Source organism: Eublepharis macularius, chromosome 6, assembly GCF_028583425.1.
Source record: "Eublepharis macularius isolate TG4126 chromosome 6, MPM_Emac_v1.0, whole genome shotgun sequence".
In the NCBI taxonomy this organism is placed as follows: Eukaryota; Metazoa; Chordata; class Lepidosauria; order Squamata; family Eublepharidae; genus Eublepharis; species Eublepharis macularius.
In genome coordinates, this window is record NC_072795.1 from 96,373,226 (window position 1) to 96,388,309 (window position 15,084).

Sequence of the window (15,084 nt, forward strand, 5' to 3'; positions counted from 1 at the left end):
AGGCCACCTGCTTTGACTAGAGTTAAAGGTGCAGCTGCAGGAAATCATAAATTACACTCTCTCAAGTGAAGGATGGGAACACTGATAGATTCAAAGACAGAGGTCCTGGAGGTAAAACAAACCAGAAGCCAAGTGCAGCAACTGCTACTGGATTACAAAGAGGTTTGAAGCAGTGGGACTGGTTTCTTGATATCTGTTGTTTTATGGAGAAAAGAGATTATGCTATATTAGCCATATTCTCAGGACCTGAATAAAGTTTTTAGGTGCTTTGTATTGAATAGCAAAAAATCTCACCTCTAGTTATCTAAGAAGTGAACATGGCCATGGGGGGTGAGAGGTGGGGGTGGGGTACAAATATGTACAAATATGGCCATTACCCCATTCTTTTTGTTTTTGTATGTTGTCCGTTTCACTCATTTTAGTTTCTGGGGTTTCTGATTAGTTTGTTTCTTTTATGCCCTTCTGTTTTAATCCAATCATTTTTACCCAATATCTTTACACAACTGACCGCAGAACAGGCAGGTGACAATTTTAAAGCTAACTTTTCTATCTTTAATATAATTGGAAAGGAAAAGGCAACCGTAAGACCCCCCAAATCTGGAACTGGAATTTTCAAATCAAGAGAATGTATTCTCAAAATTCATTCCTTAGTCTCTAGGAGCTGTAGAAATTCTATAGACTTGGCAAATATAACTATTAACCAGTCAAACAGTACAAGCTTGTAAAATGTCCCCACACACCAACACCACAATAGCTCATCCTATCCATACAATCGCATGAAACATTAAAAAATGTGTTGTGAAATTACTGTTACATATTCTACGTTTCTGAAAAATAACTGTTTTTGCTACATTTGTTTAATAATAACACAGGCTGAGAGGCCTACAAGTTTGCTCTGTTAACTATTTTTAATTTTGTGGGTCACTAAAAAGTTATTATCCTGTTAATGTCTTTTAAAAAAATCTAATGTGGCTGCAAAGATTAGCCTAATTAAAGCTTTATTTTTCTGTACTTTTTTTCAATGTAAAATCATGAACTACCTTCCCCCTACCCTAAGTAAATATATCTTGCAAACTCACACTCAGTAGACAAGATGACTGCATGGCTTAACCATGCTTGCCCCATTGTAGAACACCTGCAGTTTTGGGTGAGCACTAGCTTTAGGGGTGTCACCCCCCCACACACACACACACTGGGGCAGTTGATCCCATGCTCTCAGTCCCTTCCCCCCTGCCTCCACTTCCCTGCCAATGGGAGGTAAGGCTCTAGCAGGGGTAGGTACACAAATGGAGCATGCGCACACTCTCCTATGGAGACAGAAAATGATGCCATTTTCCAGCACAACTGGGAAGCTATGAGTAGACATGGCCACGGACAGCAATAGGAACGAAAAAACCCACGAACAGCCCGTTCATCTGTTTGCGAACAGGCCGTTCATGATTCCCCATTCCAAATGAACAGGTGGTAGTCACAAGCCTCATTCATTGCATTCAGCAGCCGTTCATCAAGCCAGACAGTCTGGGGCCTTTCAATCACTCAGAAGAGAAATAGAGAGCAAAGGGGGGGAACCCATGGATCATACCTTTCCCAGGGTGCAATCTCTCTGAAACTTGGGGGGTCTTCAGAGGACACTGAGGACTATGTCCCCTGCAAATTTGGTGGGTATTGGACATTGGAAAGGTCAGTTTTGTAACCCCTCAAAGTACCTTTCAACAGGCAGTACAGTTTTGCCACTGTGAAGAGAAAATGACAGTAAGGTGGCAGCGCCGGCTTTCCTGGTGCAAGAGGGTCAGAGACAATCTCTCTGTTCTGCTGGCACCAGGAAGGAGCAGCCCCATGGAGCCAGCTCTGTCTGCTGTCAGAGGGACGAGGGGAGTCTCTCCTCATGCCTCTGACAGTGGGCAGAAGTGGCCCCACGGCGGCAGCGGCTCTGCCCACTGTCAGAGAGATGAGGAGATTCTCCTTGTCTCTCTGACAATGGGCAGAAGGAGCCCCACAGTGGCGGCAGTTCTGCTTGCTGTCAGAGGGATGAGGGGAATCTCTCCTCGTCCCTCTGACAGTGGACAGAAGCAGCCCTGTGGTGGCGCTGGCTGTGCCTGCTGTCAGAGGGATGAGGGGAGTCTCTCCTCATTCCTCTGACAGCAGGCAGAAGTGGCCCCGTGGTGGCAGCGGCTCTGCCCGCTGTCAGAGGGACAAGGGGAGTCTCTCCTCATCCCACTGACAGTGGGCAGAAGCAGCCCACGGCGCCGGCTCTGCCTGCTGTCAGAGGGATTGAGAGAATCTCTCCATCCTTCTGGCACCTGGCAGCAGCAGTCCGCCAGTGCTGGGGTGGGGCAGGGCAGTAGAGGCTTTTGGTTGTGTGGTGTTTAAAGGGCCCTGTCCCTTGCATGTGACAGGAAAGGGCCCTTTAAACTATCAGCTGGCAGGCAGCAAGGGCGAATCCCCCCTGCCACCTGCCAGCTAATAGTTTAAAGGGATCTTTAAAGGGCCACGAACACGAACACCGAACATGTTCGTTAAGGGGACATGTCGCTTCTGTTCGTTGTTCGTTGTTCGTGGATGTCAACGAACAATGAACAGGGTGTTAGTAATTTCCCCCGTTTGTGCTCATGTCTAGTTATGAGTCATGTGTGGGGGGTTGATTCAATAAAAAATGCCTAGAAACTTCATGTTTGAGGGTGATTTTAAATTAATCACTCCCTGAGTCCCTGGCATGACCTGTAGCTTCCCCCTTGTGCTGGAAATGACATCATTTTCTGATACAATGGGGGAGTGTGGGAGCACATATACATGCAAGAGTGAGTACTCCACTGCCCCCCACCCTAGTATCCCCCTGCCCCCTGGTTTGGACCCTACTGGACCTGGCAACTCTAGCTAGCTTTCTGAGATTTCTTTCAGTTTCTCTTACAGTCACTGACAGTGTGCAAAGAATCTGTAGGGTTATCCACATATCACCAAAACGACCAGGAGCGGGAGGGGGGAGCAGTTTTAAGAACTGCTGAAACACCATTCTGGAGTGTTCTGGCAGAAAAAAAAAGCCCTGGTGTGGACCCATCTGTAAAAAGGAGTAGTTGACTCTCAACTGTGTGAGCAGTGCAATTACAAGAGAAATAATTAATGACTGCAATAAATTATAACTGTTTGATAACATAGGTGTGAAAATACATGCTTGCTTCTAAGGCCATTTGGAGACTCTTATGCCTGTGTGAGTATAAGATGTGACATTTTTTAAAAAAACAAATTACAATAATAAATGTTTCCTAGCCTCTGGCACATCTTGAATTCTGTTTGCATCCAAACCCTGTTATCTAATTAAGTGTGTGATATCTCCTGTTCTCCATGTTAAGCAAGCTTTGGATTCTGCCTGTTGGAACAGAGGTGATTTAGCATGCCTAGACATTGAGGGAAGGGACGTTTTTTCCCCCTTTGCACTAGAAGCAGGCTGTGTATGTGTGATACTTCTCTTTGACTGAGCTAAAAGCTTCTCTCTGACCCCTCCTTCTCTTTATGTGCCTTTGTTCTTTCTCTCTCCTCCTTGTCTTGCAAGAAGCAAGAGAATTCTGAGGAGTTCAGTACAAGCATGCCAGAGGCACAACCACAATCTTATACTCTCACTCACATGCATCACATGCATCAAGATATGCTGGCCACTTGTAATAGTGAATAGTGCCATTTAGATTAGGTTTCTATTTTTCTTTCGCTATTACAAAAATGAAAGTGAATATGAATCAGCTTCAATAAAAGGATGTTTTATCTGTTGCAATATGCTGACTTGAAGAGTGTTTCACCACATGTGATTCCACACTTCCCTGCAATTTTGCTTCATTAGCTAACAAATATCCCCAATACTGCCATCATGTCCTTTTCTCCCTGCCCCATTTTGCCTCTTTAATGTCAATAGTCTGAGTCCTGAGGAGCTTGAAAGCTTGTTCTTACTATTTTGCGATATTGTTTTCCTAGTGGAAAGGTATTTACACTAATATTGCTTTGGATTTCTTTCCATGGCCCAACACGTCTACCTATACTTTTAGCACAGAAATACCCACCGTCTTGATGTGAATTCTGCTATTCACTGTAACAAGGATGTCAGCCTATCATTTTATTTCACAGTCATGTAGTTATAATAGGCTAGGGTGCAATATCATAATTATTTTTTGATCTCCAAAAACACCATATGTAAAGACAATGAGTCAACATAATAATAGTACTATAATTATTGCAGTGTATGTTTAAATGTAAGCGAATTTCATTTCAAAGTCATTGCATTTGGAAATAGAAATGGTCCACAGTTTTGTTATATTAAAGGAAAGAGAAAGAGAAAGCTACAAGCCAGCTTCTTCTTACTTAACAGATGCTCAAATTGCAACAGCCATTTATAGATAGCAAAAATACTTTAAAATACAGTAATTGAAATAGACTTGCGAAGCATGATATTCACTGGTTCGTGAACACAAAGGGCAATTTCATTCACTCTGCTTCTGTCTCCCACAATAAATTCAAATTCAATGTCTACTAGAGATGTGCCAAACCTACTCAGCGATAATTCAGATTCAAACAGTCCATTTAGTATTGGTTGCAATTGAATGGCTATTCTGGGACTGCATGCTGTTTCCCTGATGAGCTTCATTTGTTTTTTTGTTTTTTGTTTTTAAAAAGCCAAAGCAATAGAATGGACACACATGGTTTACTGTTACCCTGATATCGCTGGTGCTGAAGACGTGAAAAGGTCAGGCATCCAAGTGCAGTCTAATACTATGAAGGAAAACATTTATTGGAGTGTTATTACTACTCATGGTAGGAATGTCTATAAAGAATCAGAATACAGGAATCTTAGCCCTTTTCTCCCAATTTTTTCTCTATTCTACCCTCTGCCAAGAAGAGAGAGAGAGAGAGACTCCAGAAAAAGAAGGAGCTGTTTCCAGTGTTCTGGGAAGCTTACAAACAATATACAATAAATTTTTATTTGTATAATAATTATAATAAGAGCAACAACAACATGCGATTCATATACTGCCCTTTAGGACAACTTAACGCCCACTCAGAGCAGTTTACAAAATATGTTATTATTATCTCCACAACAATCACCCTGTGAGGTGGGTTGGACTGAGAGTGCTCTGGAAAAGCTATGACTGACCGAAGGCCACCCGGTTGGCTTCATGTGGAGGAGCGAGTCATCAAAACCTGTTCTTCAGATTAGAGTCCTGCTGCGTTTAACCACTACACCAAATGATTGTTGATACACAATAGACAAAGGCCATTGTCAGAGTCTCTCCAGACCCACTGAGGTGAAAGGAAGAGAAATAAAGAAGCCCTCTACACATGCCCTCCCACCACGCAGAGAGCAGGGCAGGCATGAGTATTCTGGCCCTGCTCCCTGCCTTCGTGTGATTTCCGACTTGTCAACATGGCATTTATCTGCTGAGGAAGTGTCCATATGCTCCCTCCATATAGTCAGGGATGATGTATTCCTGATTACATGGAGGGACCATACACATAGGCACTTCCTCTACATGTAGATGCTGTGCTTGCAAGCAAGCAACCATTCCAAAGTGGGGCAAAGTGTTTTTAGTCATGTGTGCAACTCCGCTCAGTGTATGGGAGTTCAATCAATGAGTGGAGTGGTCAGGTATAAAGGGCTAGATTATGACCTCACTAAAATCAAGGCTGTTGGAGGCCTGGACCATGAGCAACAGAGTCAGTTAACACAAGCTGAGTACCAGGAGGTGTAACACTTAAGGGGCAAGATATAGGTGAGAACTATGGAGAAATCCTCTCCAACACTGAGGGACCTTAGCTCACTCTCATACTTCAGGAAGTGTGGCACCCTTGCGCTCTTTGCATGCACACTTATTTTTTTTACACTGCACCATTTTTCATTAGCCAATTTATCCAGTTCTGCTTATCTTCCACACCCACTCTAAATGGATTTATGACTGAATGATTATTTATTCTTATTCTTTCTGTATCTGTGAGAATCTGGAACATCTGGCCTCTCTTGCCATTGATTAGGTGCAACAACCACATCCATCATAATCCCTTTCAAAAGGATTCACACTACAAACAGGATTCAAAACAAATCTCTCTCTCTGCTACAACTCTACCCCTTGGGAGGATTGTCCCCAAATGAAGTGATCTTTGGGAGAAAGTTACCAGGAATTTTATGTTTGCTAGGATGAAGTTGGGAGGGAGAGTTGGGAGTAGAGGTGGGCACGATCCCAAAAAATTAACGATCAAGCTGATCATGGATCGGCGCCTGTGACGATTCCGAATTAACGATCCACACTGATCATCTCCCATTTCTGATCGTGGATCATGGATCATGGATTGTGGATCGTGGAGGCCAAAGCGGGGCACGCTGCTATTCCCAGCTATGTGGGAAGGTGGGTGGTGACAGTGGCCGCCAGGCCCGGTGGGCACGGGGAGACGGCAATGAGCTGTCTCCCCTCAGGGGGCAGGGGGTCTGGCCGCTCGCCGGCAGCACCCCCCATGTGCCCGCCCGCCAGGCCAAAACGGAGCGCATTGGTATTCCCGGCACAGGCCGGAAAGTGTGTGCTGGCGGTGGCAGAACACCCCCTTCCCCCTCCCTCCCCTGGGTCTCTTCTCCCAGCTGGTGACAGCTTTGCTGCTCTGTGGTTGGAAGGAAGCCTTGCTGATCAAGGAAAGCTGGGCTTCCATTCGGGTTTCCAGGGAGACAGAAGGAGGGCAAACACAGCTCAGGCATTCCCCTGGCTCCGTTGCCAGGGGAATAGATTGCTGGTGCCTGAGTGTCAGGATCCCCAATCCGAGCCTGATCACCCCGATCTGGGCCCCTCCCAATTGCTGGATTGTTGGCTGTGGACGATCACAATCCGCCGGGTCACGATCGCACGATCGCTATTATCGTGGGTTTTTTTCGATCGTAATGCGGATCGTGCCCATCTCTAGTTGGGAGTGTTAGCTTGTCGTTATAGAGGTGTCTGTAAAATGACTATACGCTCCATATGCAGCTGAAGAAGTGAGGTGTGACTTAAGAAAGTTTGTGCTGGAATAAATTTTGTTAGTCTTTAAGGTGCTAGAATAAGTTTTGTTAGTCTTTAAGGTGCTGCTGGACTGTTTTATCTTACTGCAATGGAATAAGGCAAGAACTTGTTTAGAATAAAATTCACACTTAGTTTTTTTTTTACTTCATTTATACAAAACTTTTCTCCCCAATGGGGACACAAAGCAGCCTACATCACTCTCTTCTCCTCCATTTTTTCCTCACAACAAACCCTGTGATGTAGGTTACCCTAAGAATTTGTGACTGGCCTAAGGTCACCCAGCAAGCTTCCATGGCAGAATGGTGAACTGATCCTGGGTTGCCCAGATGCTAGTCAGTCACTCTAGCAACTACACTATAATACTACACTACACTACACAGCACTATCACAACTGTATGTGCAACAAATCAAGTATGCCTCGGACAAAAAGGGGTGTAACATGTATAAACTATGCAGATGAATAAAGCAGCTTTCAATTCAGTCCAACACTCCAATTTTCATAGGAAATTTGCAATAAAAGATAACTTGGTTGTGCACCCCATTGACCTCACTATATTCCTCAACATAACTGACCAACAAAAGGTGAGGGTGTCTTCCTATTGGGTACTTCTTAATAGGTTGTGCTATTTGAAAACACTTTTCTAATGGCTTGATTAAAGGAGTTGAAATTGAACTAGCCTAGAATGCAGTATTTTAGGGAGTGTCAGATAAGTTGCAGAGCCCCACCTAGTGGGTCACAAACCCTTACAGACCTGCCATTTTTTACTTCTTTTTGAAAAGTCCATGCTGCTTCTGTAGAGGGCTACAAGAAGATACAACATGATAATATGATTACAGTATGATGAAAAGGATCAATTAGTATCTCTAAAAGGTGGGTCCTGCTGAGTTATTAATAACTTAGTGAGTGAGGAAGCACAAGTCTCTGGGCCAAACAACACATTACAACATACATGAGTCTGCCGTGGGCACCTGAAGCCATATTGCTGCTGATGTTTCCCATTGGGAATTACATTTAAAAGCCTTGCCGGGGCCCAATTTAGATCAGGAGTATAGTGTGAGGGGTGGTGATCCTCTTCCCCCCTCCCTGTCATTTTCCCAAACCAAAATGTGACTAGAGGAACATTATTTGTTCCATCAGGTGGCTGTACATGCAAATATTCAGATGAACATGGAACATCTCTGATGAGGCAAATAATCTTCCATATGAACCTACTCATCCACACTGGCCATGTCCTGAGACCTTGCTGCAGATGCCCCTGAGTCAGGTGGCAACCTGAGAAGACTTCTTGGTCATGGTGCTGAAACTTTGGAACTCTCTCCCTTGGACAGCTTCCTCTGTCATTGTCTTCTGCCAGTGGGTTAAGACTTTTTTATTTCATATGGCCTCCTTCCTGGTTGTGTGTGGTTTTGGTTTTTTTATTGTCTAAATGTTTGTTATTGTAGTTTTACATATATTTTAAAGATTATTTTAATGTTTTAAATTATTTAATATCTGTTGTTCACTGTTTTGGGGACTCTATTCAGGTGGAAAGGCAGTATGTAAATGTTTTAAATAAATAAATAAATGCAATGAAATGCTCCTCTGGTGCCATTTAAGTTTGGGGAAATAGTGTGGAGGAGGTAGGAACGAATTGGAATTTTGGAGAATTTTTTATAAAATTGATAACATTTTATAAAATGGATAAAATCAATTTATTCATCTCAAACCGCACAAATATTTGTAAATGTTCAGTTGACCAAACCATGTGGAATACAAAGAGGTACCAGACAAAGGTGCTCACTGACATCATTGTTGTTTATTCTTGTTCTTGAAGTCCTAAACAGAGATATAAGGCAAAATGAAAGAATCCAAGGAATAAAGTTTTAAAAGGAGGCCTATAAACTAAGAGCCTTTCCTGATGATTTGGTATGGATTTTGGAGGACCCTATTAAGGGAACTGAAAGGTTGATGGTCAAACTGAAAGAATTTGGTAGCAAGATTTAAGGTTAACAAACAGAAGACTAAAATGTTAACAAAAACATGATAATTCCAAATAATTGAAATAGGAAAACAAATCAGGTTATAAAATTGAGAACAAAGTAAAATATTTGGGTATTGTTTTGAGAAATATGAATTGTATGTTGTATCAAAATAATTATATTAAGACCCAGAATGAAATTAAAAGAGATTTAGTAAGATGGGAGAAAATCCAATTGTCACTTTTGGGAAGAACAGCCACGATCAACATGAATGCTTTACCTAGAATGCTATTTCTATTCCAGACAATTCTGGTTTTGACAATGGAGGCACCATTTAAACAATGGCAGAAAAGATATATCTAGATTTATACGACAAGGGAAAAACCAAGGATTAAATTTAAGGTTCTGAAGGATGCCAAGAAAAGAGGAGGATTGATCTTACCTGATCTGAAATCATATTTTACTGCAAGTTGTTTTGTTTGGATGAAAGAATGGATCTTGTTGAAAAACAGAAGACTATTGGGTCTAGAAGGGCATCCATGATTTGAATGGCAAAGTTATTTGTGGTATGATAAAGCCAAGGTTAATGCAGATTTTAATAACTATTATCTTAGATGTGCTTTGTTGAGAATTTGGAACAAATATAAACCTAGATTCTGCCCAAAACTACCTATGTGGCTATCACCACAAGAAGTGTATCTTAGAAAAGAGATGGTAAGTCCTTTGAGTTGATTAACTTAGGGAGACATGTTAGTATTTTCACAGGGTGATGTCAAAATTAAATTGAGAGGACTTTTTAACAGAGGGATATACTTGTAATGGTTTACTTATATGCAAATGATGGAAAGATTTAAAGCAGATAAAAGACAATACAACTTTGAACAATTTAAGACTGAATTTGAGACAGAATTATGTATAAATGATGAACGTGTTATTGCAAAAATTTATAAACTTGTGTTAAAACTGGAGACAGAAGAAGAGCAAGTCAAAGAATGTGTGATTAAAAGGGCTAAAAACTTTGTGCATGATGTATTAAGATAACAACGGGAAAAACTGTGGTTAAAAGGATTGAAATTTACATTAAGTTCCAGAGTTAAGGAGAATTTTTATACAATGATGTATCAATGGTATGTCTCCTGAGAAATTGGCTAGAATGTATAAGTGTACATCGAATGTATGTTATAAATGTACTCAATATGAAGAATCATTCTTTCATACGTGGTGGTCTTGTAAGTTAGCAAAAACCTTTTGGAAACAAATACAATTATTGATACAGAAGATCTTAAGTTTAAACCTGAAACATTTTTATTGGGAATGATGGACTTTTGGTTGGAAAAAAGTGCTAGCATTCTCTTTCTATATATGATTACAGCCGCAAGACCATTAATGCTCAAAATTGGAAGAATTCGACTCTGCCTACAATGGAGGAATGGATAACAAAGATGATGGAAATGGCTAATATGGGAAAGCTTATTTCAATTATTACAAAAAAATCAGTAAGTTTGTTTGTTGATGAATGAAAGCCCTTCATAGACTATTTATATGAAATAGATAACAACAATTTGATGACTTTTGGATTTCTGGATTAAAGGATTTTGACATAAAAAAGGAGCTGTTAATGATTACTTAGAGAAAGTGTCGGTTACACTTGATACAAATATTTGTTTTGAAGAAAATTGGAAATCTTTTAGTTTAGATTGTTTGTTTTTGTTGTTTTTTCTGTATTCTGTATGTTTTTGTATGTTGATTAGTTGTTTTTGTTGGTTTTATTAGTATATGTGAAAATGTAGTTTTTTAAGGTTCATTTTTAATTATATAAAACTTTTAATTAAAAAAGGAGTTTCTGAATTGTTGCTCTGGGCAGGTACAAACCCAATCAGTGTGATACACAGAGACTACAAAGAAATAACTGTTCATTGTGTAGCCAGTCTCTATTGAATTCTAACTTCTAAGTTTCATTGAATCTTTGTAGTTGTTTTGGGTTTCATCTACTTTATGTTAAGGGCAAGAAATGCATTTTAACAAACATCATAATGTAGGTGCCAAATTCCAAAAAATGTAAGACTGTGGTTCATTATTTGCATCTAAGTAATTAATACAACCTCTTAAAAGGTAAATTTATATTATATCTGTATAATTTTTCTTCCATCATTTATTTATTTATTATATTAGATTTTTAGTCCACCCTCCCCGCCAGGCAGGCTCAGGGTGGAGTACAACATTTCAAATTACATAAATATAGTTAAAAACAGATAAAACAGTGTACAAATAACATTAAAACAACTTTATACAATACAGCTTCTCTTCAGATGGCAATGATAAAATACTGCTTTTCAAGCCCTGGTTCATATGTAGGGTGGTGGACAGATCTTTAGTGTGGCCAGTGGGGGCCCAACCTAGCCTCCACCATATGCCTGGTGGAACATCTCTGTCTTACAGGCCTGGCGGAAAGTTAATAAATCCCGCCGGGTCCTGGTTTCCTCAGACAAAGAGTTCCACAAGGTGCCAGGACCGAAACGGCCCTGGCTCTGGTTGAGGCTAGGCAGGCCTCCCTTGGGCCAGGGACCACCAACAGTTGTTTATTTGTTGAACGAAGCATCCCCTGGGGTACATATGGGGAGAGGTGGTCCTGCAGATATGCTGGGCCCAATCCGCATAGGGCTTTATAGGTCAACACCAAAACCTTGAACCGGACCCAGTACTCAACTGGTAACCAGTGCAGCTGGCGTAGTATATGTTCCCTAATTGGGACCCTTGCAATTACTTGTGCAGCTGCATTTTGGACCAGCTATAGCCTCCGGATCAGGCCCTGGGGAAGCCCTGCATAGAGCGAGTTGCAGTAGTCTAAGCTAGAGGTGACTGTTGCTTGGATCACTGCAGTTAAGTCATGGGTTGATAGGTAGGGGACAAGCTGCCCAGCCTGTCTTAGATAGAAAAATGAAGACCGGGCAACCACTGAGACCTGTGCCTCCATAGTCATGGAGGCATCCAGGATCACCCCAAGGCTCCTAACTCTCAAAACCGGCACAAGTAGCGCTCCATCAAGAGCAGGGAGCTGGAGTCCCATGCCCATGGCCCCCAGACCCACATGCAGGAACTCCATCTTTGTGGGATTTAATTTCAACTGACTCTGCTTTAACCATCCAGTCACAGCTTCAAAGGCATGCTCCAAGGGGCAGAGTCGGGCCAGCTGTCCATCATCAGATATAGTTGGGTGTCATCAGCATATTGATGACACCCAAGTCCAAAACTCCGCACCAACTGGGCGAGGGGGCACATATAAACATTAAACAGTAATGGGGAGAGTATTGCCCCCTGAGGGACACTGCACACCAATGGGTGGCAGGATGACAATTTCTCCCCAAGTGCCACCATCATGGGACTAGTTGCAGTGTTGAGGGATTTATTTGAGAAAATGGTATGTTTCTGCAAATGTGGAGAACAAAGCATCCTTTACCCACAGCTCCAAACAAACTCAGAGTCCTTCACACTTTTACTTTGACAGTCATTTTTACCTTAAATCCATCACTCCATTGAATCACAAGTCTTCCATATAACATATTTGCCTCAGGACAACTGGGTAAAGACCCCTTTAAAAGGTGTTTTCAATGTAACTTCTGAGTCTCATTTCTGGAGAGTTTTTGAATCATTTCCCACATAATGTGGCTCATTTGAATGTTAAATGTGCCTGGCATAGTTCATATTCTGTAAAATTATGTGGTATCAGATAATTAAGGGTGAAAGCTACAGATGAATATGACATAATATTTCCCAGGGCTATCTAAAAATAAATGACTGTTGTGAAAGAACGCTTATGTTTTTGTTTATGCCTGCCATAGCAACAGATTATTTGCTGTGGAACAAACTTGTAATTTCTCAGAGTTCCTGGGTAATAGGCCTTCAGTATGGTGTGATTAAAGCATATTTTGGTGCTAGACCAGCATCACAATCTTCTCAACTGGATCTACTTAAAGCTGGTGAAATAGAAGACAGTGTGCTCTCATGGTACAAGATACCAGCTCATGAAACTCTTTCAACCAGTTATGGATGATAGTTGACTGTCAAACAACACATCCATTGCAGGTGTTTCATTACAAGGCTACCATGTCATGGTTCAACATGGTGGATTGTGAGTTGTCATGATAGGTTGCAATTTGGGCACATAAACACACATTATATGCAAGCTGGAAATAGTGAAACAGTTAGGCTTCACTAATTATTTGATTGCATTAACCATGGACCCTTGTTACTCTACTCTGGATAACTTCTTAATCTTGTGACTAGAGGTGGGCACAGACCAAAAAATGGACCAAAATTTGACACATACCCGCGCGGTTCAGTGTTCGCAAACCAGTGAGTCATAGGACAGGTGTTTTTCTCAGACATGATGACTTTTGGGACGGTCCTTCGGTCCCTCGGTCTGTGAAACCAGACATCCTGGCACTGAGCAATCAATTCCCTAGGCAGACCTTCTCTGGCTGTCAAACAGAGAGCTCCCATTCTTCTCTATGAGAGTAGAAGCAGTAAATTGCACCCCCCCACACACACATCTCTCAGGCAAGTGGTTTCAGTTTCCAGCAGGCAGTAAAACCAGGAGAAACTGCGGGGTGGATTTTTCAGTCACAGAGGGAGGTATTTGAAGCGTTTGCTTGAGATTCTGGCTGTTTCTGCTCCACAGCCGGGCTCAGGGGCTAAGTCTGTGAGGACTCATAGAATACTTTTATATATTAGACTTATTAACAGTATCATTATTATTTAGAGCACTTGTCTCAGCTGGAAAGGTGCCTGGGTGGGTCAGGGCTCTGGACCACGCCCTGTCCTTGCCAGGTGCAAATGCACTCCGCCCCACAAGGGGAATTTTAACCTCCTTCCCCATGGGTCCTCCTGTCTCCATGTCCACCAGTGCCTGCCATCCTCTGGCTGCATCCCAGCATTCCTTGTTGTCCATAGTTGAGTTTGTTCCAGGAGGATCTGAACCCCCCCCCCCCAACTTTGGGAATTCCTTGCCATTAGACCATGAGGATTCATGGTTTTGAAACATGTTTTTGCACTGTAGTGGTTTAACTAAGTGCTGAGTGCATGGTTTTTGGGGTGCAATTTATGGCAGTAGACATGATAAGGGATTGTGTGGTGGATTTTGGGTGGCCCCATGTAAAAATCAAGAGGATCCATGAGGATCTATGCTTTTGAAGCATGTTTCTGTGCCATGGCAGCACCATAGATTGGTAGGTGCGTGATTGTTTCAGTGCTGTCTGTAGACTAGGACATGATCTATAATATGATGGCCTTTTTGCTTTGTTTTAATATAAAAATCCTATGAATTCATGAGGATCCATTTAAAATCATCTGGATCCGACTTTTACCCACTCCCTTTGATCTGTTCCCAGAGACTGTCATTCCATTCTGGTGGCTGTCATTCCAGCCCCAGAGCAGTTTAGCTGCTCCCAGGGGCTGTCATTCCATTCTAGGGGCCTTCATTCCAGGCCCAGATAGGGTTGCCAGCTCCAGGTTGGGAAATTCCTGGAGAATTTGAGGGTGGAGCCTGAAGAAGGCAGGGTTTGGGGAGGGGAGGAGCCTCAGCAGGATATAATGCCATAGAAAACTCCCTCCAAAGCAGCCATTTTCTCATTTCTGTGGCCTGTGGCAACCCTAGGCCCAGAGCAGAGCAGTGCATCTAAGCTTGTGCAGAAATAACAGAGAACAGCACCTCTGCAGAGCACTTTCTATTCTCAGAGGAAGATTCTCTAACTCATTCCATGTTTTCATTGCAACATTTTGGTGCTGCAATATATCTCAATGGAGCCACTGCAAATCAATTGGCATTTGTGGCTCTTATTATATCTAATGGAACTTTCCTAGGGGCAGCTGCTTTGGGTGTCTATAACTCGAACATCCGAAATCCAATCTTCACCAAACTTGGAAGGTGGCTGGAGGAGAGCCTGCTGAAGACTCCCTGTGAGTTTTGCATCTCAGAGCATGAAGAGGGGCCATTCTAGGGTCCCAGAAGCAATGGACCATGGACTGATGAACCAGTCTGTGAACAGGGGAGGGTTCATGAAAAGTTCATGGTCCATGGTTGGTGAAACGCGATGGACCTATGGTTCGT